Here is a 25,658-nt window from a genome sequence, read left to right as displayed (position 1 = left end):
TCAGAATAACAGTTTTCATATTGTGACACACGAAGTCGTCACTGCCATGTGTGTGACATGGGGGTCACCACTCCCATGAAGTGAGACATACAAAGCCACCATCCCCACCTTTGTTTCTCTTAAGTATCATGACACTTGAAAAAATGATGAAACATTCAATGCAGTTTTAAGTGAAATAAAAAATTAATGCAGTCCAAAATAGAATTGTTTCAATAAATGTATTTTAAATAAAATTATAATTTTACACACTTAAAAATATTTCAGAAATTATCACAAACCGTTTTTATTGCTATAAACACTACCTTAATAGTTTCAGTATGATCAAATACAACATATATACTTAAGATATACAGGACACAAATTGCATCACCTCTGATTTAGAATAATTGAAGAAGATTGCTGATGCAAGACAGCAGTAGAAGAAAAGGTAAGATAAAGAGAACCAATCAGACTACAATCATGTAATAGAAAGTATTAACAAGAATAGACCCCAAAAAATGCTGTTACTAAGTTATGCGTTCCTCTTTACCTCAAGTAAGTAGTATCAAGTATTTAAGTACCAGCCAATGCTACCTTAATCCTAAAAAGAGAATGCTGAAACACAGTAATGTTTATCAGCAGACAAGACTTCGCACATCTAAAACTTCATATATGTGCTAGTAACAACTTCAGTCTCACTTAGAAAACAGTGACTTAGACTCAGCACAAATTGTGACACACCAAAGCGATCACAACTTTGCAAGGGCAAATCAAATTATATTCTTCCTGAAGCTAGTGACCTAAACATGGCCATAAAAAACTCAGCAGGGACAGGATATACTGCCTCTGGCAGCCTGCTGCTTCTGAGAATTTTCTTATCATCTGCAGTTTGCATGTGTCCAAGATCAAACCTGCGGTCTGTTGGAAAGTTCTTAATTTAGTTTCAGTGCACCATGTTAGTACTGCAAACTGCATGCACTGAGAGAATAACAGCACAAGAAACAATATTCCAAGTTTGATCTAGGTTACAAACCATACACCTTTGCACCATTTGAATTCCACTACTAAAAAAAAGAAAAGCAGTCTGTATAATAACAATGCAGTGTGCAAAGCAATGCGGACATTTCGGACCTGGCTGTGTTGGTCAGGATAACAAAAGAAACACTTTTAATATATTCAACATAAATTCCCATTCTGAGTTATATTGGTAGAACAAAGGCCTTATCCCCTCCCTTCTTTTTTTCTCCTCTTGATACAAGATGATTAGCTCATTTTATTAAAAAAAATGGATCTAGTCTTTTTTCCAACAAAAGCTATTATCTGGTTTGGGTATTGTCAGTGCAGCTTCACTGGTAATTAACAAGTGTAGATAGAACCAAAACCTGGCATCTATAAAGAAGAAGTTTCAACAATATTGTGTTTAGTTTGCTATGATAATCTTTGTAGTTTTACAATCAACACTAAGGACTTACTTCAACATATATAAGCCATATGTTTCTAAACAGCAGGTCAGGAAATGAAGATAGAGAATGAAAACAACTTTACAGATCATGGAAGATTACATCAGAGATATTATTACATTAAATATAAAACATTTTATTACTGAGATGTTAACCAATGAATGTACATTGTAAGAACAGGTAAGTGGCAGTGGAAATAGTGAGAAAACGGGGCCAAAATTAAAAAAAAAAAAAAGCCTGAACTCAAAACCCATTGTCAGAATAAACAATTATATTAAAACACAGTAGCCAAACATATACCACTACAAAATAAACCAGAAACTATTCATACAACTCATAAAAAGAAAACAGATTATCTGACCCTTCGGAATCTTTGATTCCGCAAAGACTCACACACAATAATGAGTAATTTAATCTGTAATTTAATTTAATTTAATCTGAGCAGAACTCAGAAGTGCCCCTAACCAATATGAGCAGGATTAAACCCGCTCCAGTGGGAAGAAAAGATGGGAATTAAAAATAGATTTAAGAAATTAGGTGTCAAATGTGTAAGTCTTTGATTTTAGACTTCTTAAAAGCTTTAGAAGAAAGAAATAAAAAAGAGTAAGTACTAAATTTAAAGAACTTTACCTTCAGCATGCTGTCTGCCAGCTTCACTAGAAACTCTATGTCTGAAATTGCCTAGAACAAGGAAAAACTGAAAAAAGTCTGACTACTTTGACAGAGACTAGTTTTAGTGAGAAAAACAGAAAATCTGAATAGAGCTATCAACTTCAACTACTTAACCTAAACAACCAGGAAGTACTGACAGCGAAGTCTTTGTCTGTGCAACGAAGTTACTAATGGTAACTTAGGACAAGAATGAAATTTACTCAGTGACTGAAATTATGCTTACACCAGAGTCACACACAGACATTGATCTTAATGACAGAATTTTTAAACATAATGTGATGCTGCTGAAAAGCATACAGTCTTATTATATTGGTTCTTTACAGCATGGAGATACATTGTCACTTTGTCAGCTTCACTTCTATCTTATCAAATATCTTAAATAATTACGACCTATTTTGCAGGAATTCAACAGTCAAGGAATTACCAAGGAAAATTGAGAAGCACTGTAGCATAATCTCCCTGTATTCTCAAGAGCAACCAATAGCCTTGTTGGTGATACAGAAGTATAAATATTTCCACTACATATTCCTTTATAAAAAGGTAATGAAAATTACGCTGTTTAATTTCAAATACTTGTCTTAACCTGTAATATTTCACATACCATGCTGCCAACATTCCCACTACATAGCATACTATAACAGGAACAAACAGTTCAATATTGTTTGTCAGCACAAGCTCAAGCAAGACTGGTTAAGATTAGTTACAATGAAAAGGAATAATAACAGAAAGTAAGTTTATCCACTATGAGAATGTATAAAAAAATTTTCATTTGTCAGGATTCCACAATCTCTGAACTGGGAAAGAGATGGCTTCAAAACATGTAATAAAGGTGACCACTTATTTTAACACTTTGGTTTGCTTTGGAATATTTTCTATCAATCAGAAGCCACAAGTAACATCTAAACTGCTTAAAAGATTTGCAGCATGCCTCTTTGGCTCTATCACTGTTGCTCTTAGCTTTCACAATCCACCTGCAGCATGTGCTCTCCATGGTCATTTCTTAGGTAGTTTTAAGATGCTCAGTACATAACCTGCAACAATATGGAGTACAACACATATGGAGAATTAGCTTCTCCAACAGTCATTTTACTGCAAAACTAAAAAGTTCAAACTGAATAAATATTTGAAGAGTCCAGCAGCTTACTATCTCCAAAACCAAATATGTTAAATAAGTCCTAGATTTTTGGACTGTCTCCTGCGAATTATTAAAAGCATATTTGTAGGACAGTCCATGCATTATATGGAAGCTACTCCATGAGAACATAGTAGCACCAGAGTGAGACCCCCTTCACTCAACACCCTTTAAAAATTATTACTTCCCACATTTAAAAGCTTTTATATATACCTACATACACATCTACTTATGCAAGAGTTCCGTGCATAAATGAAATTGGTCTCAATGACAACACTTTTAAAATACAATGCAATGCTGGGTAAAAACCTCACATAATGAAACATAAGAAAAACAAGGAGATACGTTTTCAGTAGGATATCTGCTGCATAATGGATGCTTTCCTTGCTAGGAGATGAATATAAAAAATTGAAGTTTAACACATGTTGTCCAAGGAACCAGGACTACTAGATAATCTAGTTAGAAAAATACTCATCTAATTAAAAAATTGAGTTTTCTAAAAAGTTTTGTATCTTAGATATTTTCTACAGTGAAGACTACAATATAAAAAAAAAGTATTAAAAAAGTAATTCTTTGTTCTTGATTCAGGAAAAAAGGTGGACCTCAAGAATAAAGGTTGTCCTCAAGAATAAAGGCTGCTATTTATCTGCTTGTAGCTCAGTCTGTTTAACCACTGTTAAGAGATAAGACATCAAAGCATACAGAGTGTTGAATACTTCCAAAAATTCTCAGCTATAAGTAGATGAATGGCGCTGCAAGCATAGACTGACCTCTTCCCCCATCACACCTAAACCCTCTGGCCTATAAAGCATTTAGGTCTTCCATTTCTTATCTGAAGAAATTACAGGAAAAAAGTCACTGCCTCCATGAAAAGGATGAAGTTGGCAAAGTGTGCCCTGATGCTCCAAGGCAAACCACATCTTAGCATCCAGGGCACCCATTTTGGACATAGTAAGAGCAAACCATTCTGTGTGGTGCATTTCAGACAAAGTATGAACTACGGAAGTACTACTTCCGTGAAATATATATAATTTTTATGAGACAAAAACGTGTATGACTGTTGAACAGCACCTGACGTGCACACCGGGCACCGTGGAAGTTTGTCCCGAAAGTTACCAGCAAGACCCGGAGCTCACCACAGGCCGTGTGTCTGTGCAAAGCACACAGGTCCATCGCTCTGCACCACCAGGCTGTCAAGGGGAGAGGGCAAACACTCCGTGCTAAGGCAAACCCTGCCTTCTCCCGCTGTGGAAAACGGCGGAATCGCTGTCGGTGAGGCGAGGCTGCTCAGCCCAAGTGACACGCTGCCGATGCCAAGGGGGCCGGGGACGCGCATTACCTGCCAGGCACCGGGGGGGCCAGGAGGGCTCCCACAGCCACGTCCCGCCTCACGACGGGGTCTGAACACGCCGGACCCCGACCCGTCCGGGGGCCGCCGACAGCCGCCCCCGCGCCCCGGCTCCCCGCGCTGCCGCCCAGCCCTGCCCGCCGTCGGGAGCGGGGATGCTGCTGCCTTACCTGAGCCAGGACCGCGGGGAACACGCGCGGCCGCCCGCTGTAACACGCCGCCAGGCAGCCTCCCCCGACCAGAGCAGCGGCGGCGGCGGCGGCTCCCCATGCGGGCGGGCGGCGTTGGCTGAGCACCCGCCACACCACGAGCCGCAAGAAGCGGGTGCCGGCTGCGGGCGGCCGGGGCGCAGCGGCAGCGCAGGCGAGGGAGGAAGAGGAGCCGCGGCGGCGGCGGCGGCGGCAGTTTCCCCTTTCCCCAGCCCTGGCTCCGCGGGCGCATGCTCACTGTGCCCGCAGCCCTGGACCATATTTGTCAGGACTACTCGAGAGACGGAGAAAGAGAGAATTTGGGGGGGTAAGGAGCGGCGGGTTCCGATCTGATCCGCAAGCCGTTTAGGGAGCCGCGATGGCAAAGGCTGGTGACGGGTTTTAATTTTCCCCCTAGGTGAGGATGAAAGTTAGAGAGAGCGCGAGAGATAAAGGGAGAGACGCACCTCCTCTCCCTCCCTTACGAAACGTATCTGGGGAAGGGGAGGGGGGCTTCTCCCCGACCACCTCGAGCAGAAAGGATGGAAGTTAATGCCGGGTAAAGTGGGCAAGTGACTCGCAAGTGGCTGGGGAGCGGCCGGGGCACCGGGGATCTCACTAAATCATAAGTGTACGAGTGTGAAAGAGGAACAAAAGAAAGAGAGAGGTGCCTGGTATTTCTTTTTCTCTTCCCAAACACATGAAGCGAGTACATGTATATATATATGCGCTGTATATTTATATACATACACAGGCACGCACGCACGTATGTGTATGTACATATATATATACACGGGGGAGGGAGCTGTGGAAATGTGTTTGGGGGGNCCCGGAAAGCGGCGCGGCGGCGGCGTAGCGCATGCGCAGTGCCGGGCCCGAGGCCGCGGGGCGGGGGCAGCTCCGGCCCGGTCCCGCAAGGATCGCTCTGGCCCCGCTCTGCTGTCGGGAGCGACGGCGTCCGCACAGCCAGAGGGACGGAGCTGGCAGAGAGGTAACCCGAAAGGAGGGTGTAGCCCGGCGGGGGTTGGCCTCTTCTCCCAGGCAACAAGCGACAGGACGAGAGGACATAGTCTCAAGCTGCACCAGGGGAGGCTTAGGCTGGGCATTAGGAGGAATTCCTGCACAGCAAGGGTAGTTGGATATTGCGATGGGCTGCCCAGGGAGGTGGTGGAGTCAGCATCACTGGACGTGTTTAAGGAAAAACTAGACGTGGCACTCAGTGCCGTGGTCTGGTTGACTTGGCTGTGTGATGTGCCACAGGTTGGATTCGATGATCTCGGAAGTCTTTTCCAAGGCAATTGATGCCCTGTTTCTGTAACGCTGTCGGAGTGCGCCCGCTGCCTCCGTCAGGGACCAGGGAGCGCTCCCAAGTGAGGGCAGGCAGCAGGGCCCCCTTCCAGGCTTCCGCTGGGAGACAGGCGGGTTCCTGGTGGGGCGGGAGGCAGGCAGGGCAGGGCCCGGCCCGGCAGGGCAGGGGCAGGGGCAGGGTTGTGTCAGGGCACAGGGCACGGAAGGCCTGGCCTGTGCGGTAGGGAGTGAGAAGTGGCGACGCTTGCAGCGGTCCTGCGGCCCCAGGGGTGCCCCCGCCGCCCCCGGGTGTCTGTCACAGAGCGCAGCTTCACCTCGTTCCCTGATGGGACTCTGCTCCCAGAGCAGGCTCCCGCTGCTGAGTACGTGAGGAACAGTGGGACACGAGTCGGGTTCGAGGTCCTGCGGGGTACTGAGCAAGGCAGGTTAGGTGAGCAAGGCAGGTTAAGTGAGCTTCCAGAAGCGAGACTGATGATCTCCTAGAGTTGATGGCCCATATGGATGTGTTGCTCAGTGTGTGACCCAGATCAGAGACAACAAAAGCATGAGCAAGGTTAGAATATCCTTTTCAAGGGCAGAGTAGAGTTTCTCATTAAATACAGATGACAGAAGATGTGTTTACAGAAATTGTCGTGGCAGAGGTGTTAATTGAGAAGCATTACAGAATGACTTCGTTGGTAGTAACACTTGTGCCAAAAGACTACTACTCACCGTGAATGCTTCAGAGTGCTTTTTTTCCCCCCTCACTGCCATAGTTTTAACAAAGCTATGTAGGTCTTGGTTGGCTACACTTAAACATTAGTTAGTTGATCACATTCGAAAATTGGGCCATCTGGAAATTAATGATAAGGTCATATGAAGTAAAATGGAGCATGAGTTAAACGTCATTTTTATGTTGGCAGTACCAGTGTCCATGTTATGAGAGTAGTTCACCTGGCAATTCCACACGAATGTGGAGAAAGACTGCTGAGAACAGCTGCATGCAATTTTCTATTACTTTGGTCTTTGGTTGAGTGCCTTCAGAAAGTACTCAGTCTTTTTTATCAAACTGTGTCTTCCTTCTCTTTCTGATATGACAGCCACTACTGTGTTGTCAGCATTACAAATGTTCTGGTACAGGCTCTGAAACATGGAACAGTTTCAAAACAGGGCTTTTTTGCCCTCCATTCACTGACAAAAGGTGATCATCCATCAGTGCCACCAAAGTAATTTTATTTCACTCTCCTTCCCTGACCTGAATTCAAAGTCATTAATTCAGTTTCATAGGACATAATTTCAGTCATTTTACTAATGGCATCTCAGAATTTATGCAGTTTTCTTTTAATTGTTCGGTGGGTGTCATTCTGTGAAGTGTTTGAGACATCTTCAGGAATCTCAGGACCCAAGTCCTTAGCAGGATACCAACCCTTCAAAAACAGTTTCTCTGGGGAGCACAAATGACTCCTCATTGCAAAATCACCCAGTGATTTACCATGCTACTTGCAGGGTAAATGGTTTCCATCTCTATGTGCTAATATACATTGCAAAAGCTTTTTCCTATTCCCAGAGACCTAGAAACTACCTCATATGGGAAAAGCCTTTTTAATCCAAATATAAAACATAGGAGCATAATCTGTCAATTGTTATACTCAAACACAGTGCAAAATCCCACTTTTTCTGTAAAACTTGCAGGAAATTTCTATTGCCTATTTCTGTTTCCCTCTAGACAGACAGAATATTTTCCATCCTAATCTTATAGTTTGACACATAATATTTGTACCAGCACCTTAAAAGTACTTTACTTTCAGTGTAAGCCAATAGCATGCATTTCATGAGTGCTGGCAACATCTTAGAAACGCCTTGTAAAGGATGGCTGAGAGATTTGATTTCTGAATGCCAGATCCCTTGATGTCGAACACACGACCACAGCTTAGGGAAGGAGGTTTAATTCATTGTTCTGACAGGCATTCTCAGTTTTTCTTTAAGTAAAAACAAATAAGTAGGTCATTTGTCTTTCCTCAGATGACATTCCTGCCTGGAGCAGATACAACTGCAGTGTGAATGGAGAGCTATCCTCATATGGCTGCACGCACGCAATGCTGATGGGCAAGTTAAGTGTCCTTAGCCACCCCTTCTCTCTCTGCAGTAAATTCACCTCTTGGGCACAAGGGTCCCGGAGTATGAAGCTGCTGCTGCGCTAGTGCTGCTCCCAGCTGTGCTGCTGTCACTGTGCTGCTACAGTTGTGAGTGCTGAACACACGCCTTAAACAGCTAGAATACTTCTGGTGAGTCAGACATAGTCCTGTTGCACCCCATGCAGTATCACTGCAGGGGAGTTTATGACAGAAAGCAAAGATCTCTGTGGTCTGTAGAAGTGACGCTGACAGTCTGATAAATGTAATACAAGTTTCACCAGACAAATTGAGTTATGTGGTGACAAATGTCATCAGCTACTGTATACTGCAGCACTAAAATGTTACCTCCCTTTGCCATCCCGCTCAGTTTGCTCTTCCTTGCTCTTGCAGAAATCAGAAATCATTACATTTAGCAAGATGTCTACCTGCTTTTTTAAAAAATGTTTTCTGTGTGCTTTCCGTCTCTAGACTTTGTACTAGAGTTGTTTTTGCATTGCTGAAAATTGGAAAAAGCAAATGAAAATACTAATAAAATGTTTTCTGAAATGTTTAAAATGTAAATTTTCTTCAAGATTCAATGTCCCACTGGATAGTTACGTAACAATGCTAAAATGCAGTCTTTTCTTAGTCTTTCATTAGGCATAATGAATATAATGTGAAGTCACATCAAAAGATAGTAACATACTACCTTGTGAGTCTTGTCATTCATAGGAAATCATGTGAGCCAAAAGCCTTGTGAGTCTTGTCATTTATAGGAAATCATGTTTGGCAGAAACATATTACTGTTAATTTTCATTACAAAGTAAAAAAAAATAAATTAAAATGCCGAGTAAACAGACGCCTCATCATGTCTGAAGGTCCACTTCCACGTCTCAGTGTCTTTTAAGAGTGTTAGGCCAGGTTCCAAGAGGGATTCACTTTCTACTAGAACTCCAATCCCCACAAGAGCATTAGGCTTACTGCCAGCATTCATTTAGTCTCTGAACAGCTTAAATTAACTCCTGTTAAATTCTGTCTAAACCCTTTCTTACAGAGTAAGAGTTGAGAGCTGGGTTCAGTCAGTTAGTCTGAAGGCCACCCATGATGCTTGTCTGTCTTCCCAGACTTCAAATGCTGCATAAACTGGATTGGGGAAGGCAGTGATCAGCCGTTTGTAAGTTGAGGGGGGAAGCTGGCAAGCCATCTTTTGTATACGTGTCCCCATTTCACGAGAAATAGCGTGGGGGTTGGTCTGACTTACTTAACATAAGTACATATGACAGTAAGCTCCAACCAAATGTGAGATTACAGTAGGCTGTGCAGTGTTCTTACAGTATTTTGATACTTTCCTGGCAGAAGTGAACAGACAAGCTAATCAAAAGACAGCAAATATCACTCCTTGGTTTTGTAAGTCAAGAATTGAATTTTAAGATGATATTTTGCCCAATGTCAGACAGAAGATGGAAATGGAAGGTCTCACAAAGCCAGACCTCCTTTAACCCCTTCAAACTTATATGATCTCTTAAGAATATCACTTCCGTTTTACTTCAGCAAACACTCTGAAGCAGGTAGGGATATAAGCACAGGGAAGACAAGTTTTCCAAAAAGCGATAGCACAAAATATTCTTAGCACACTTAGTAAAGTACAGGGTAATTGGACAGAACTGGACAGTTATTAAAGTTGGCCAGCTGATACTTTGGTCTCTATCCAGATGCTCAAAAGTCCTGTACCAAGGTCTTCATGGTGAAGGCTAGAAGTTGACTTCAGGGATTTCCAAAGCTGCTTTGTATGACTGTTATTCATAGAATAGTTAGAACCTTTCAAGGTCATCCAGTCCATCTCCCTCCAATAAGCAGGAACATCTTCATCTAGGTCAGGTTGCTCAGAGCTCTGTTCAACCTTGACCATTTTCATAATTTGCATCCATCCCTCCTCCTCAAGAAAAACAAGCAAACAACAAAAAGAGGAGATATTGGTTTCAAGGAACCTGAATTACCTTCCTCGGATGAAGAACCTTTTAAGCTGTTAGTTTACAAAAAGTCCTGTTGTTTTGTATGTTTTGGAGATGATGGAAATGGAACTAATTACAGTCAACATTCATCCACTAGTAAAACTGAAAATAAATGTGAGCATTTTGTGACTAGATATCACTATTCAGCTCATAAATAGGAGTTCACAGCAATTTTTGCAGTTAGGAGCTATACTATAAATATAACTTCAAATATTTTCAGCTTGCTAAAGGTACTAGAAAGCTTATCATGATAGAGTCCATTTAAAAGGAAAAGAGTTAAAATTTATCTAAGATATGTGTCCCCAAATACCTCTCATAGCATTCATTTATATTGACCTTTCTAACACACTGCTTTCCCACACTCTTTGTATGTAGTTAGCTGAAAAACATTGCTGGCATATGTAACAAGTTCCCTCAAACTTCAGAATTACTTTTTTGAAGTTAAGTTGAAAATCAGAGAAAAAAGTTTAAAGCAAAATTCTTACTTAAAAAAAACAAATTATCTGAGAATGGAAGATAACAGCAATGGAATTGGAATGATTTTAAAATGCAGTTTCTAAGTTGGCAGTGACCTTTTTGTGATAAATATTTGTTTTATTAAAGAAATGTTACACTGTAATGTGAATACAAAAGGCAGATCAAAACTGATACTCTTTTGTGAAGGAATAGCCATTTCTTAAATTTGAAAAGTATATTTGCTATTACTTTCCAGGTAAGGCTATAGGTCTCGATTCTGTGACAAGTTTCATATATTATGCCTAATTTTAAGCATTTTGAAAAATTCTGTGGTCTGAAGCAAGACTGCTTTGACTACATAAAATTAGCTGTACACATAAATCTTTGAAGTCTGGGGACTTTCTTGCTATTAGATGAGAGATGTAGTTCAACTGCTGTTTTATCTTTTAATGATAAGATCCCATGACACTTTTGCAACAATAGAAGAGGTCCCCTGAAAACGCTTTAAGTAATGGAATTACGTTATGTGCTTTAGCGGTTATATTTTCCTCATGTTTCCAGCTGAATAAATTATCTTTCATTTTTCTTCCTTTGCAAACATTCTTCTGCAGTGCTACTAGCAGTGATTAAAGAGAGACCCATATCCAAGTGAAATCCTATTATTTTGACCTTTAACCTGTATTTTTATATACATACAAATATATGCACATTTATACTTGTATTTTGCCTATAATATATTGATCATAGGATATCCTGAAATCTTATTACTGTTGCTTTCTATATAGAATTGTGTTGCTGAGACCTTGCTGTATTTCAGGGAGCGTTTCTTCTCTTTCCTTTCATTCTCTGAAATCAGTGTGAGCATTGCAATCAATTTTAATTATACCAGTATTTCGCCCTGAATTTTATAGGAAGAGTTGGCAGGAATAACTATAGTTAAGATTGCCTAAGACTTTGTGCTGTATAGATTCTGTACTTAAAAAGAGTGGGGTAGAAATTGTGTGTAAGGGTACAATAAAACATGTCAAGATTAGCAAAGTTAATTTTATCTGTGTTACTTGAAAAACCAGAAGGATTTATTAGGGACTCTGACTATATTTTTAAGTGCAATGTGACTGAGACTGATATAATTTAAAATAATTATTACTGTGTAGTTCAAGAAATACTATAAAGATGGCAAGGCATTACTTCACAGTATTACCAAAGACACAATTATAAAATTATCAGTATTGTAACCTGTAAAATATTTTTAAAATATATGTTTTCTGGAAATGTTGAAGTAGAAGAAGCATCATATATTTATTTCTTGTTTCTTTTCCCAGACTGCAGTCTAAAGCAACTATTAATAACATGTTGCACTGCTACTGTGATTTGTTAATGAAAGTTACTTTAATTATCGCATCCTTAATACTACTGAAGATGGTGAAGTATATATAATTATTTCTGTGAAAAAGAAAGGAATAATAAAACTCTAAATTACTGTTTTCTCTAATGTATTCCATTATTTCAAACAGTGTTTTCTTCTTTTGCTTGGAATACTATTTATAAGTGTATTGTGTATTCTGGAAGATCTGAATTGCATGTGTCCGAGAAGGTGTAAGCTATACCAAGAGCAAAGCTGGGATACACAGACCCTCTTACAGGATTTAGGGAATCTCCTGCTCACATGGCATTTATATTGTTTATGGGCCTCATGTTCCTGCAGCTTAGGTGTAGACTCCTGTGGCTGGTCTATAATGGAGAGATTTAGTTGAAGTAGTCCAGAGGATCCACAGCACATCAGCCATAATTTAATTTCTAAGAAACAGAGGAGTCTGGTGGAACTAAAGCATGCACAAGGAGGTTTCTGTAAAAGGGCAGAGGTGTGTAAGACGTGGGTAAGGTTCATCCCACTAAAAAGAAATGTCTACATATAGGTGTCTGTATCTGAATATATCTCCTTATGCTCTTGTTAATAGGGTAAGTATTCATCTCTGGTGCGATTTATCTCATCCCAAGATAAATGCTGAAGTAGCTCAGTTGAATCTCAAGCAAAGAAATATCTATTATTGGTCTTTCTGACTGTAAGGGGAACTGAGATGATTTTTGTGCAGTTGTAAATGTCTACACTTTTCTTTACTGTGTCTAGTTGCTGCAGAGATTGTTGGAAAGGAACTCTTGCAAATCTGGATATCAAACTTGCTGGGCACATACGCTGTCAGAGTTGGCAACAAAGGAGATAATCACACAGGGTTTGATTATGGATGCCACCCTGATGACAGATGAAAGCAGGGATGTGTTACTTCAAGGTGCAACTGCGGGAAGAATGTTGCATGGGAGAAGTTGTGGTATCCTCACTCCCTCCCTGTGTACTAACTTGTTACTAGGCTTATGAACATCTGTATTTGGGAGCAGTGGAATTTATGTCTTTTTTGTGTCTTGACTTACATGAAAAATATATATATCTGTCAGCTCAGACGTTACTGCTGTCATCTGCTGCAGAGAGCTTGAAGGGAGCTCAAAGGTAGATTATCCAATGTTCCAGAGGATACTTGCCCACTTGCCTGTGGTAGTGGAAGGCATTTAGGAGTGCTCAGCATACCATGCTAGGTTGCCCCTGAGTTTAGGTGGGTGGGATTCTTTGAGAAGGGAGGGGGGTGACTGATGACAGCAAATTATTGGTTGTTCTCCACAGCAGCACGAGAAACTGCCATTTTCACTCAGAGGACCTTAGGTCAGTCATGAGCCTCCCATTCCATAAGCCCTGAGAGCCTCCAGGAAGCTGACACCAGTGAAGCACTGAGGACCAGAAGAGCCTGTGAGTAACCTGCTGGAAACCAGGGACTATCCATGGTGTGACCTTACCCCAACTCTACCCACGATAGTGGTCTGTCAGTGCTGATAACATCTCAGCACCCAAAGAGCCCACTGCTCTGTTCAGACCTGGATGGACGAAGTGCAAGGCAAGTTTGAGGGATAAGTATTGCATTACTATAATGAATAAATTGTAGGCTAGCAGTTTTTGTTACAGATTAAGTAGGATATAAATGATGTAACATCCATGGAATCCCTTTTGTCTTCTCCTTTTAGTGTACTTTCCTCCTCAGTCTCTTTTTATATAATCTCTGGTTTATTATATGTAATACTGGTGTATTCAGCAGCTAAGTTTGCTTGCTGATCACCAGAAACTCAGCTGCCACTAGTAGTTGGGATGGTACCAGAATTCCTGCAGGGAGAGCAACAGGGGATTCTGCTGCTCTGAAAGGTCAGGGTACCTTATGAAAACAGCATCCATGGAGTGTCGCTAGAGGCTGATGACGTTGTTTTTTTGTACCATGGAACACATTAGGCTGGAATTGTCTAAGATCTTAAAACAAGGCAGTGACAGAGCTGGAAAAAACCTGGAGGCAGGTGCTATTTGTAACATATTTCCTGCAAATACTTCTTTATTTGGACAGTTTTTGATTGATTATTGCAAATTTTAAAAAATAAAATAAAAATTTCTGCATTACCAAATTTTTGGCATCCACATTTGATTTTAAATCCAAGGAGATCTGTCAGTCTGATGCTACGACTCTTCACTTTCTTATGTAGCTTTTAAATTTTCCTAGCTATAGCTCCTAATTTGTTGTAACTTACATTCTGAAGAGATAGGACAGACTATAGTCCAATAAAAGCAGGTAATAAGAAGATGTAAAAATGTCTAAAAAATGAACTAGAAAAAATGTCTAAAGCATGGTGGGAACTACTACCATTAACTTCATGCCTTTTTTAGTGCACCTTATATTCCTTTGTATGTAATGGTACAAGTTTAAAATCCCTTGTATTCCCTAAGACTGAGACAATCTCTTGAGATTTTGAGATGCTTGAAGTAATTAGCAAAACTTCCAGATTTCAGTCCAGAACTTATCTTTTGTACTTCTACATATACTTGATGGCCTAAAACTTAATCTGCCTTATTCATCACTTTCATCTCCTACCCTTAGAAATAGCTTAGCAAGAACAAATAGTGAATGTTCTACAGAAATGGGTTTAAAGTAATCTGTCTTCTCCTGTGCATCCTGGAGTTACAGTACTGATAGTGTATAAAACACAACTCTATTGTAATAGAGGTAATAGATAATACTGTGTGTTAGGCTTGTGGATACAAAGTGAGGTTTATATTGTCCTCTAGCAAATCAGAGAATGGTAAGATGTTTACTCAAAAGAGGTGCCTTGTCTCATTTTTCCATACCTGATCTTACAACAGCAGTTATGAAACTAAAAATTACTGCTGTGGTTTTACACAAAAACAGAAATTCTGCAAGAGCAAATTTATTGGAATTTTGACCACTTTGTAGTCTTTGGAATCTACATTTTCCCCACCACTCAAATGATTTAAAATTATAAGTAGTTTTTGCAAAGCTGTTAACATTATTTTCTTAGCTCACCCAAAGTTTTTGCAAGACTTATTATCTATGATGAATCACATCTTTTATTCATATAGTTATAAAAGCATTAAAGCTGTCAGGTATAATTTGCTGCTTTTTCTCCTTTTAGATTCAGCATGGTTTATGAAAATAAGCTAATTTAATAACTAGGGAATCTAAGTTATAATCAAATTTATTATATTTACCAGACTTGAATTTCAGATGGGATAACATTAAAAATGTGCTTGAAGAGGAAAGAGTAGAATTGCCAGTGGGCATTGAATTAGCAACATGAAAAATACCTAAGAATGTTGTGATCAAGAGTGTTATGGTGAGAGGAGGAAGAGGAATTTTGTTTGTCTTTGTCTGTAGTTTTTACATGTCACAAACTTAAATGATGGTTAGAACCTCAGGCCAAAGCTTCAATTCAGGGGAAAGAGTGTTCTCTTTTAAGATTCTTCAGTGACTTACAGTGTGCCTTTATAAGGTAGCACTGCAACTCTGCCTACAAATCTCTAAATTTCTGTTAGAAAGGACATGGTGCTGTTTATGTGCATGTGTGAGCACTTGCCACTGTACACAGCATACCAGAAACAATCCTGTGAGTTCTGCATCCACTGAATTTCTGCTGAATTCTGGATGAAATTTGTGCTTGGAAGGCTTCTGGATCAAGGTTTCATGTCAGGAAGTGCTGAATAAAAGGTCTGTTCAAAACCAATCCAACAGAAACACAAAAAATGAACTCTTTTCTTGTAGCTCATGTCAGTCTCCTCTGAGTCTTGGTCCCCCAACCCTCTTAACCAAGTTTGTGGCACAGATGTTGTCTTATTTATCAATGTATGTTAAGACAGCCTGTTATTTTGGGATTACATAAATTGCGTTTGTATTGTGGAGATTTTTAATTCCTAGAGGTACTGCCTTTTGTGTATGCAATTTAAACTCAAGCAGTTTTTGTTTTTCCCAGGGACTTCTACAGACTTTCAGATATTTAAAAGCTGAAGTTACTTTTCTTTTTGGTTCATCATCTATTAAAGACTGCTGGCTGTACTAAAACTGGCAAAAGAGTTAAACAAGGATAAAAAAGAAGTGTTCCAGAGAACCAATGTATCATAGAGTATTCCTCTCCTGAAGGTACATTGCCATTTAGAAATCACAGAGAATAATGGTCACACAAATGCAAAGAAGAACAATTTTTTAAAAAGGCCTGAAATTTTGCTTAATATTGATAGGCTCAATTAAAGGAAGAGCTTGAAGTTTGAGAACTTCTAGTGACCCCTTTGTGCAAAGGGGATTGTCTCTGTGTGGATGTGGTGCATCATTGACAGGACGCAGTAAGTCAGCTGTTCATCTGGCTCTGCTGTAGCTCTAACCCTCCGCAGCTGAGAATGCTCATGTCACAAGTGGGAGGAGAAGGCTATTAGCCCCTGGCATTTCAGAAGATGTCTGCACAATGAAGTCTCTACAATGCAGAGCTCTTGGTGCTGAAGGTAGTTTTGTCAAAGAGGTTATGGCATAGGGGCCGTAGCTGGTATGAAGAGACAGAGTCTTGCTCTAGAATTCCACATTCTTTTAGTCTCTGTTTTACAGATATGGGTCTTCAAGGAGTCTCATAGTTTGAGGATGACAAATTTAGGAAAAAAAGTTGAAGAGAATCTTATTGTTACAGAAGAAGAACTAAATGAACCTTTAGTAGAAAGGTAGGAACACGATGAAATGTCAAATTTGCACACTGTAAAATCTCTGGGTATTATTCTTAAGAGCAAAATGCTAGAATTTAGTGCTAAATGCTCAGTGATTCAGAGCTTGAGGACACAGTACATGAGTAAGTATTTCTTGCTTTAGTCATCAAACAGCCACATTAAAGCATGACTAAGAAGAAAGGCAAGGCAGCAGTGAAATGTGGAGCTGATGAGATAGCTCCATACTGAGAGCAGAACTGGAGATGAGATCAAAAGATGATTGAATTGAGTTGATTGTACCTTGCTTAAAAAGTAAAGAAGCTGGGAAGGGTAAGAACCTTTCAATAATTATAAGCAATCAGAGGGAGAAAACAAACACCAGAAGACAAGATGTAAAAACAGCTCACATGACGCTGTAATCTCATAGTTTATGCTGTCAGCAAAAAGAGATTGGATGAGTTTCTGCAGACTCAACAGTAATTGCCATGCAGCAGCAGTCAGTATTATTGAAATGCTGGAACTGATGGCAACCAACTAGGCTGTTGTGACTGGGAACAGACATCCTCCGAAGAGCATGAGACAGCATTCTGCAGCATGAGAAGTCCTTGCCTGTCAGTCTAAACTAGTGGATTGTTGGGTGGACTGGGACCTGTATCTCTCATGAGATAGGAATTTTGCCTTTTTCTTCTTTAGTGTCTGTAAATACCAGTTTGGTTCTCAGTGAGGATGGAAGAGTCTTCTTTTTTGTAAATGCAGCCTGACGGATATTTTCAGCAGTTACATGTATTCTAAATATCAGCATTAGGAGGAGCAAAGGTGCTTGTGTTTGTGAATATATTCAAGAAGGAGTACAATGTCAGGAGCTTTTCCTCTCCAGCTCAGTGTGAATTAGTGCTTTGTAATGTTCTGGCCATAACTGACCTTGAGTTGAGCTGTTTATATTTCCCCTTGAACAGCTCATGCAGTTCTATATCATCAAGCAGTTGAAACTGGAACCACTTGTGTGAATCTTGCCTCAGGAGGTTTGAGGTTGCTGCTAAATGTTTTTGGCCAGTGGACAGAATTAGGATTTGCATTTGCAGCCTCACAGGGGTGGCTGAAGTCTTGAGGGTCAAAGCAGCCGCAGTTAGCCGTAAGTCCCTGAACACACAATAGCTTTGAGCTGTATGCCTGTGCTGCCCACCTAAAAAGTGTAGGGAAGGAGTCAGACTGCTCTGCGTTTAATGGGAAAAGGAGTAAAGGCTGTGATCTCTGCTCTTAAATGCTGTTTAAAGATGTAAAAACTATATAATTTTACCTTCTGCTTGGGAATAGCTTATCTAAGGACTACTCTTGAAAGGAATTTCTGGGAAGGCCAGTTACAGGCAGGATTTAGTATTACCTTTGAAATGTTCTTTGTTTCATGGTGTATATTGCATGCACCAGCTTTTCTTCTCAGTTTGCTTGAGAATCATGTGAATAAAAAGGTACCATGAATTAGAAAGTACTGTGCTTATTAGCCTTCTTGGAAGCTTATGTCTGTTCTCCATAACCTGGCAGGATTTACCCCTGTGATTACCTAAATATTCTAAAGCAAAGATCATAGCTGTATATCCATGAAATAGGATATCTTTAGTGATGTCTGTGTATCCTATGAAATAGGAAACCTGTAGTGATTAGTCTGGGTTGACATAATTTTCAGAAGGGCTGAGGAGGTATGAAGTTGTGTAAAGTGAGTATTTTAAATTTTCATATGAAAAACTTACCACAAATTAATGGAAGTGTGATCTTACTATAAAAAGATGAGGTCAGGAATTTTAAACAGTAGGAGCTTAACCTCAGGCACAGAAGTCCTTATCCTGACTTAGGACATAAGTAATTAAATAATTAAAAGACTTTGAGGAGTCACAACAACCCCATGGAACACTATAGACTGGGGGCACAGTGGCTGGAAAGCTGCCTATTAGAAAAGGACCTGGGGGTGCTGGTGACAGCAGCTGAACATGATCCAGCAGTGCCCAGGTGGCCAAGAAGGCCGATGGCATCCTGGCCTGGATCAGCAGTGGTGTGGCCAGCAGGAGCAGGGCAGTGACCGTCCCCCTGGACTCGGCACTGCAGAGGCCACACCTCAAATGCTGTGCTCAGTTCTGGGCCCCTCAGTGCAAGAAAGACATTGAGGGGCTGGAGCGTGTCCAGAGAAGGGCAGCGGAGCTGGGGAAGGCTCTGGGGCACAAGTGCTGTGAGGAGCAGCTGCTTTTTTTCACCTAGAGAAAAGGAGGCTCAGGGTGAATCATCCTTCTCTACAGCTGCCTGAAAGGAGGGTGCAGACAGGTGGGGTTGGTCTCTTCTGCCAGGTAACAAGTGACAGGATGGAAGAGATCAGCCTCAATTTGTTCTGGAGTAGGTTTAGACTGAATATTAGGAAAAAATTATTCTTGGAATGGGTTGTCAATCATTGGAACAAACTGCCTTGGGAAGTTGTGGAGTCACCATCCCTGGAGGTATTTAAGAGTCATGTAGATGTGGCACTTAGGGACATGGTTTAGTGGCAGTAGACATGGCAGTGCTGGGTTAATGGTTGGATTCAATGATCTTAGGGTTCTTTTCCAATCTAAACAATTCTATGATTCTATGAAGAGATCTTAATGAACCTAATTTTCTCCAAGTATTTCCTGCAGTTCAGTGCAGAGCACTCATTTAAGACATCTTCAGAGGTTTTGAATGTAATTGGCCTAAAAGAGACACCAATGAACAGTTCTGAGAATCTTAGCCTTTCAGTCTTAATTTAGGCTCTATTTTTTCTTTTTTAATATTTGCTCTTATAAATGCATAATTTAAAGTTATTTCAGTAATGGAAGGTTTTTGATTCTCTGTTCTTGAAGAGAGACTCCACTTGTAAAACATCCTTATTAGAGTCTGACTTTTTTCTAAGTATGTTACCAGTATAGTTATTTTTTGAGCATGACATTTGTGTGTTACGAAAGAGTGTTTGAGATCACTTAAAAAATTGCTTTAAAAATTGCATAAAAATCTTACAGATTTATTTTTACCTTTCAGAAATGTTAAGAAATAAGCTTCATTCTCACTGTTCATAGACAACTCTAATGCCTCAACTTTTGAGTAGAATTGAAGTTTCTAAGTGAATTTGAAGTGTTTCATAGACTCTGCACTGTATAGATTTTGCTTAAACCCAAGGAAAACATAATAATAAGAACCCCCAAGATTTGCTCTTGTCTGAATACTGTGCAAAGATTCTTTAAATGACTCGACAAAAAATTATAAAAGCAGCATATGACCTAAATAATAAATAAAATATGGGGACTACTGGACCAAAATCTGCAGGCAGGAAAAATCTGGTGACAATCAAATCTACAGAGAGGACTATTCAAGAACATTTTCTAAGCCCTCAGTCCTCACGATTTTACAGTTTTACAGAGTCACGTGTTTTGAGCACCTGGACTGCAGTCTTTCCAGAAATCCAGTGCATGACTCTGTAAATGTTTAAGCAGTTCTTGGATCTTTGACTCATCCCCCTGTGCTTGGTGTACCTAGGTTTTGCTTTCATCTGTCCTACTATGGTGACTTCCACAGCTTCCTAATTATGTAAGCTGTGACTGAGAATGGCCTACAAATTCTGAGTGTTTGCAGTGATTAACTGTAAAAGGACTTTTTACCTGAGGGAATAGAAGACTCAAATTTGCTTGTTTTGCATTTGTATCAATTGTCAAAGCTCCAGCAATGGAGTGGTGCTGTGGTAGCTTGCCTCGGGTGGGAATTTGCTCCATTTATTTTTGAAGAGTGGGTTTGCAGTGTCATCACCATCTCTCCACTGGAAGACACAACCAGAGAATGTCTGTTCTAGAGAAAGGAGCAAGCTTACAAGCTTGGTATATCAGAGCTCTACTCAGCAGCCCCCAGCAGGGCAGCAGAACCAGGTTCCCACATACAGAGCTGGGACACTCAGATGATTACAGGAATATAAGGTATGAATTCCAGAAAGTTCAAGCAAATTCCTTCTGCTTGTTCATATCAAGATTTATACAAATAGCATAACATGAGGTTTGGCAAGATAATTTTCCTTCAGTTTTGCCATGTGTTTCTTCACAAGCCTGTGCCCCATTAAAAAAAGCAGGATACTTAATACTAGGTATCTGCCTGATGTCTCAACATTTGGATGCTTAGTTCTGTTGGCTGCAGTGCTACTGCAGTAAAGGCAAGGTAGTTACAGCCAATTTGTCCGTATCTGCAGAAGTGAGTTCCCAATGCTTAGTTGTGCTATAAAGTCAGTCCCTGAGAATCCCTGACAGTAATTGTCATTCTCCTCCTCAAACCTAGAGCAATATTTAAAGCAGAGGAAGCACAGGAACTTCCCGAACAGTTTATTTCCCCGTTGCCTGTCAGTGATTTCACTGCAATGCCTAGAAAAAGCAAAGTAGTTCAGGCGGCATCTATTTCTGGCGTGAAATCCTGGTTGTGGATTCCCAGTGCTGATGTGTTTTTCAGACCCTCTGATGAATTCCTAAGCTCTCTTGTAATAACAGCTTCTGGGAGGGACTGAAATTCCTATGGTGGATTTCAGGTTTGCAAACTTTGATGAAATCTAAACAACAGGGTGGGAAAGCTGTTTTTTGTCAAGAGCAGCTATGAAGGCAGAGAAGCAAGTTCTTGTTAGTAGAGAGCTTTTCATCTCCTTGACAATTTTTTTCTGAGAAATGAAGGGTAGGATGTGGAAACCCATATGAATTTTGAGGAGTGGGGGCAAATGAATGGAGACATTTCTGTTCTGCTCCTCTGCAAGGAGAAGATATTCCAGCTAGGGATAAAGATACAGCCTGGTACTCAGAAGTGTGTTGGTGACCCTCATAAAAGCAATGCCTTGAGATCCAGAGAAAGGCAGGGAGAGTCACATTGATGGCTGTGTAGTAGCTCAGAACCACAGTTGTTAGTTTCTTTTTCCTTCTCTGGAAAGCCTGAATTCACTTGTTTTAAACATAGAAGAAACAGCTATTATTATTACCATTAACTCCCTGTGTAACAGCACACATGGGTTGTAGCTGTTCGTGGCAAAGATCTGGAGCAGAAAAACTCCTTATCTGAAATACCTTAGATATACATTGCAGGCATTTCCAATTCTTCACCTGCAAATAGGACACTATATGAAATATTTTTGGTAGCTCACAACAGCATATGAAAAGATTACGCTGATGGCAGTTTATACAATATGGTTCCTTCTCTTCCTCCTTCACCATTTGCCCAGTTCCTTTATAAACTTATTCAGGCTGAGCAAACAGAAATGGGTTAAACAGGAGATGACAGTCCTCTGTGGGAAATGGCTCAGTAGCCTTGCAGTCCCTCAGCTCTTCACAGCTACTGACTTCTCCAGAGCTTCTCTCCTTTTTCTCCCTCTTGGGGTCTCCAGGCTTGCTGTCAAAGCAGTAAGTTCAGGAGAAACAAGCAAGATTCTAGTCAGAGATACTTTTGTCTTGGCCAGCCAAAAGGAAAGCATTAGTATATATTCAGGATAGTTATTTAAAGCGAATGGTTTTATTATTTTCTATTCCTTCACATTACTGAATCAGAGTGCAGTTACATACTGTTGAGTTGTTGGTGAAATAGCAACAGAATGATTAAGAAAATCATCAGGCAAAACCACGCAAAATATGTTAGTTATCAACAAAGTAATTGGATCGCATTTAAGCAAATGAAACAGACGGGCATGCAAAGGATTACAATAACTGTAGCAGAGAGTGGAGGTTTCCAAGTGACTGCATTCCTAGTGACCCAGCTATACTCACTACCAGCAAACAGAGGACTTTCTCATCGCTACCCTGCCTCAAGAAATCACAAGAGGGGACAGTCACCCCTGAGGTATCAGTGATTCCCCAAAAATGTGAGATTATAAATGAGAGTGAGAGTAAGAAAGCTTTAGAGAGGAAGAAAACAAATTCTGAATTCTGTTAGATGGCTAAAAAGCTACATTTCATGAAAAGGATAACTTTTAAGCCTATTGTGGTTCAGTGGTTACAACAGTCAGAGTAAAAATGTAATATATAATACTGAAAATAATTTTTAAATTCGGGAGGGAGAAAAAGTATAAAATTTATTTGCAGAATGGGAAAAATTATAAAGTCAAGCTGAAGTCTACAGGAAGAAAGTCACTGTCAGTTTTAAAAAGGCATATGAGTTTTCTAAAATATTTGTAAAGCAGGAATTCCTAGTGATAATGTGAGAACTTCTGTTAGATGGAGATAGTACACTTAAAATAATGTAGGAAAGGACTAAGTTTTTATTGATTTGGAACCGGGAAGGAAGATGATGGACATGGCAATACTGAAATATTTTCTAAACCATTAGCAGAAAAGGAAAATTCTTAGTAAGGACAGGCTAGACAACTCAAAAAACCGAAATTATGATGTGTCAGCACACCCCACATGAACACAGATGTCCTTCCTTTCCCAAACACAGCCTCCAGCACCACTTCCATCCCACTCAGCTGTGGGCTGATGCAGAGCTGCCTCCAGGTCTCTGCGTGGCCCGTGCCCGGCGCTCCCTTGTCCTCAGCGACTGCTCTGTTCTTCCGCAGCAGCGGGCGCACGATGCTTGCCCAGCAGCTGGGGTGCACAGCTCCATGCTCCCCTTCGGCTCCCCATCTGTAGCTGTGGTCGCAGCTACGGGGTCATGATCAGCCACCAAACCGGCTGAAGGAATCGCAAAGACGAATGGTGTCTCTGACTGCCCCATTACGGTCTTGCTCGCCATCTCTTCGTGCTGCTGCTTGGCACCGTGGCGCTGGGTCTCTCTGGCCGCAGCTGGCTGAGCGGTGCAGGCGGCATCCTGGGCAGGCGCTGTGCTCGGAGCGCTGCTCTTGCCGCGCCGCCCCGCCAGGCTGCCCGGCGCCCCGAGCACGGCCCCGGCCCCAGGGCACGGTCCCGGCCCGTCGGCCCGCGCTGCCGGCGCCGTGCGGCGGGGCTGTCCCGGGGCGGGGGCCGGGCTCCGGCAGAGCGGGCCGCGGGCTCCGGCCTGGCACGGCAGCGCTGGCCGGGGGCACGGCGGGGCCGCCCCGCTGGCTTCGCCCGCTAGAGGGCAAGAGAGCCCCGCACAAACGCGGCTGCCCCTGCCCCGCAGCCCCCGGCCCGCCGCGCTCGGCCCCTCCTGCCCCGGCGGGGTCAGCGGCGCGGCCCCGTGGGAAGCAGCCCCGGGTGGCCGCTGCGGGCCCGGGCTCAGGGCCATTCGGCATGAAATAGCCTGGGTGGCCGTGGAGGGAGAGGTAATCCCTTCCATCGGGAAAGCTCTCGAGGCCTTTGGCCGTTCCAGAAAGCGGGCATAGAGCCATCATGGAGCTGGCACGGACCTAATCCGTCGGGGGACGGCACACGGGGCTGCCGCTGTGCCTGCCGCAGCGCACATGGGGCTGTAAGCGGGGCACGCACCCAGCTCCTGCTGAGCTGGCCAGGTGCCGAGAGGCACTTTCTCCCTGCCCGGCAAGGTGACGAGAACCTGGCTGCTGGCTGCAGCTCCAGTCTAGCATTGGTAAGTAGCATCCAGCTGGTGGTCAAGCTATGTGCCTTAGCTGGTGTACGAAGGCCGCCTCATCTCTCAGGCAGTGAATTATCTACAGAGGAAGAATATCAGGCAAAAGAAGAGCCTCTGGGATGCCCTGTAGCCTGCTGGCAAACCCTACCGAGACTGCAGCTAGAACTGAGCACCGGCAGTACTGGAGCGTGAAGAAGGCAGAAACCTCTGATGAGCCACTGCATGTGCTCGGGCAGGGAAGGTGCAGGAAGCAGCACAGTGGCCGTGGCAAAGAGGTTCTCACAATGAGCAGTTCTGTGAGCCTTGCCACACAAATTGCGTGCCACGTGGAGGCTTCTGCGGTCACCTGCACACATGGCAACACTGATTTCCTCCCCCTTCCTCCTTCCAATCAGTAGCACTTTGGATCTTGAGCTGGAGGGACTAGCAATGTAGTGGACGATCAATTCATTATTAAAATCAGCAGATACAAGCTATGTGCAAATAAACACACCACACAGAAATTTCAAACATATTTGGCAGCTTTCATACTCACATCACCCTATCTACGTTCAAGTATCATCAACAAGGATGTGCATTCAAAAAGACTGTATTGACACCTGTGTCAATGCACTTGACTTTATCTGGCTGGTAATGGCAATATTACTTTTCTGCTCAAATTAAGGTATCTTAAAACGTGGAATCTAATAACTCCTTCCCTAGGATGATCACAAAGATTATATTCTGCCAGTATTTGTTTGTGCAAAGTCACTAATTCCTGTACACTACAAATTACCATAACACCATGAAGAATCCACATCAGATATCCTACTGTTGCTGTGTATCCCATAGTGATGCTGACACTGGTGTTTTCTTGGAATTTTTCATCTAAACTGCATGTTTTACACTTCTCTAGTGTGAAAATTTGATGAACTGGGAACACGCCCTGAATTCTGGAATTCTTATAGGAATCTTTTTGGTCATAGATACTGCTATTTTTTTTATAGACTCTAAAGTGAGAAAGCAAATACATTCCTCTAGTTTAAATTTTCTAAATTTGTAGACATTTCTTTCATTAATCCAGTTAACCTGAATCACATGGCTTTTTGTTTTGTTTTGACAAATGTTTTCTTTATTTCCAGTCAATCTAATGTTTGATAATCATGACTTTCATTCATTTTTCATTGCTGAGATCACATGAGTTTTCTTTGGAGTGTTAATTTGTGTAGCCGTATTAATAGTTTAGTGCCCTCACCAGCCATTCTGGGGAAATGCTCAATCACATGTAAAAGGCAGCAGGTGGGATCCATGCAGTGCTATCTAGACCTATGTCATGTAGAGGTCTACATCTAATATAGGCTCCCTCCATACACAAGGAAGAATTAAGCATCTTTAGCACATGAGTCATGTCATCCTAAAGTAGATGCCTAGAATAGGTCAGATGATTTGTGC

General features: G+C 41.7%; 1 protein-coding gene and 1 long non-coding RNA gene across 2 annotated transcripts in view; one reads left to right on the top strand and one right to left on the bottom strand.

Moving 5' to 3' along the window:
* MICU2 (mitochondrial calcium uptake 2) overlaps positions 1–4,879 on the bottom strand; it is a 137,747-nt gene extending 132,868 nt beyond the window's left edge. The window contains exon 1 of the mRNA XM_015636727.1: positions 4,762–4,879. The gene's annotated coding sequence lies outside the window, so the exon portion shown is untranslated. The remainder of the gene's footprint in view (positions 1–4,761) is intronic.
* A 775-nt stretch (positions 4,880–5,654) lies between these two features.
* LOC117243673 lies at positions 5,655–18,191 on the top strand. Its single transcript, XR_002002031.2, has 3 exons — positions 5,655–5,770; positions 8,089–8,351; positions 13,323–18,191. It is a non-coding gene; the product is annotated as an uncharacterized LOC117243673 (long non-coding RNA).
* Positions 18,192–25,658: the final 7,467 nt, after the last annotated feature.

Source organism: Parus major, chromosome 1, assembly GCF_001522545.3.
Source record: "Parus major isolate Abel chromosome 1, Parus_major1.1, whole genome shotgun sequence".
Classification (NCBI taxonomy): Eukaryota; Metazoa; Chordata; class Aves; order Passeriformes; family Paridae; genus Parus; species Parus major.
This window is presented reverse-complemented; position numbering and strand designations above follow the sequence as displayed.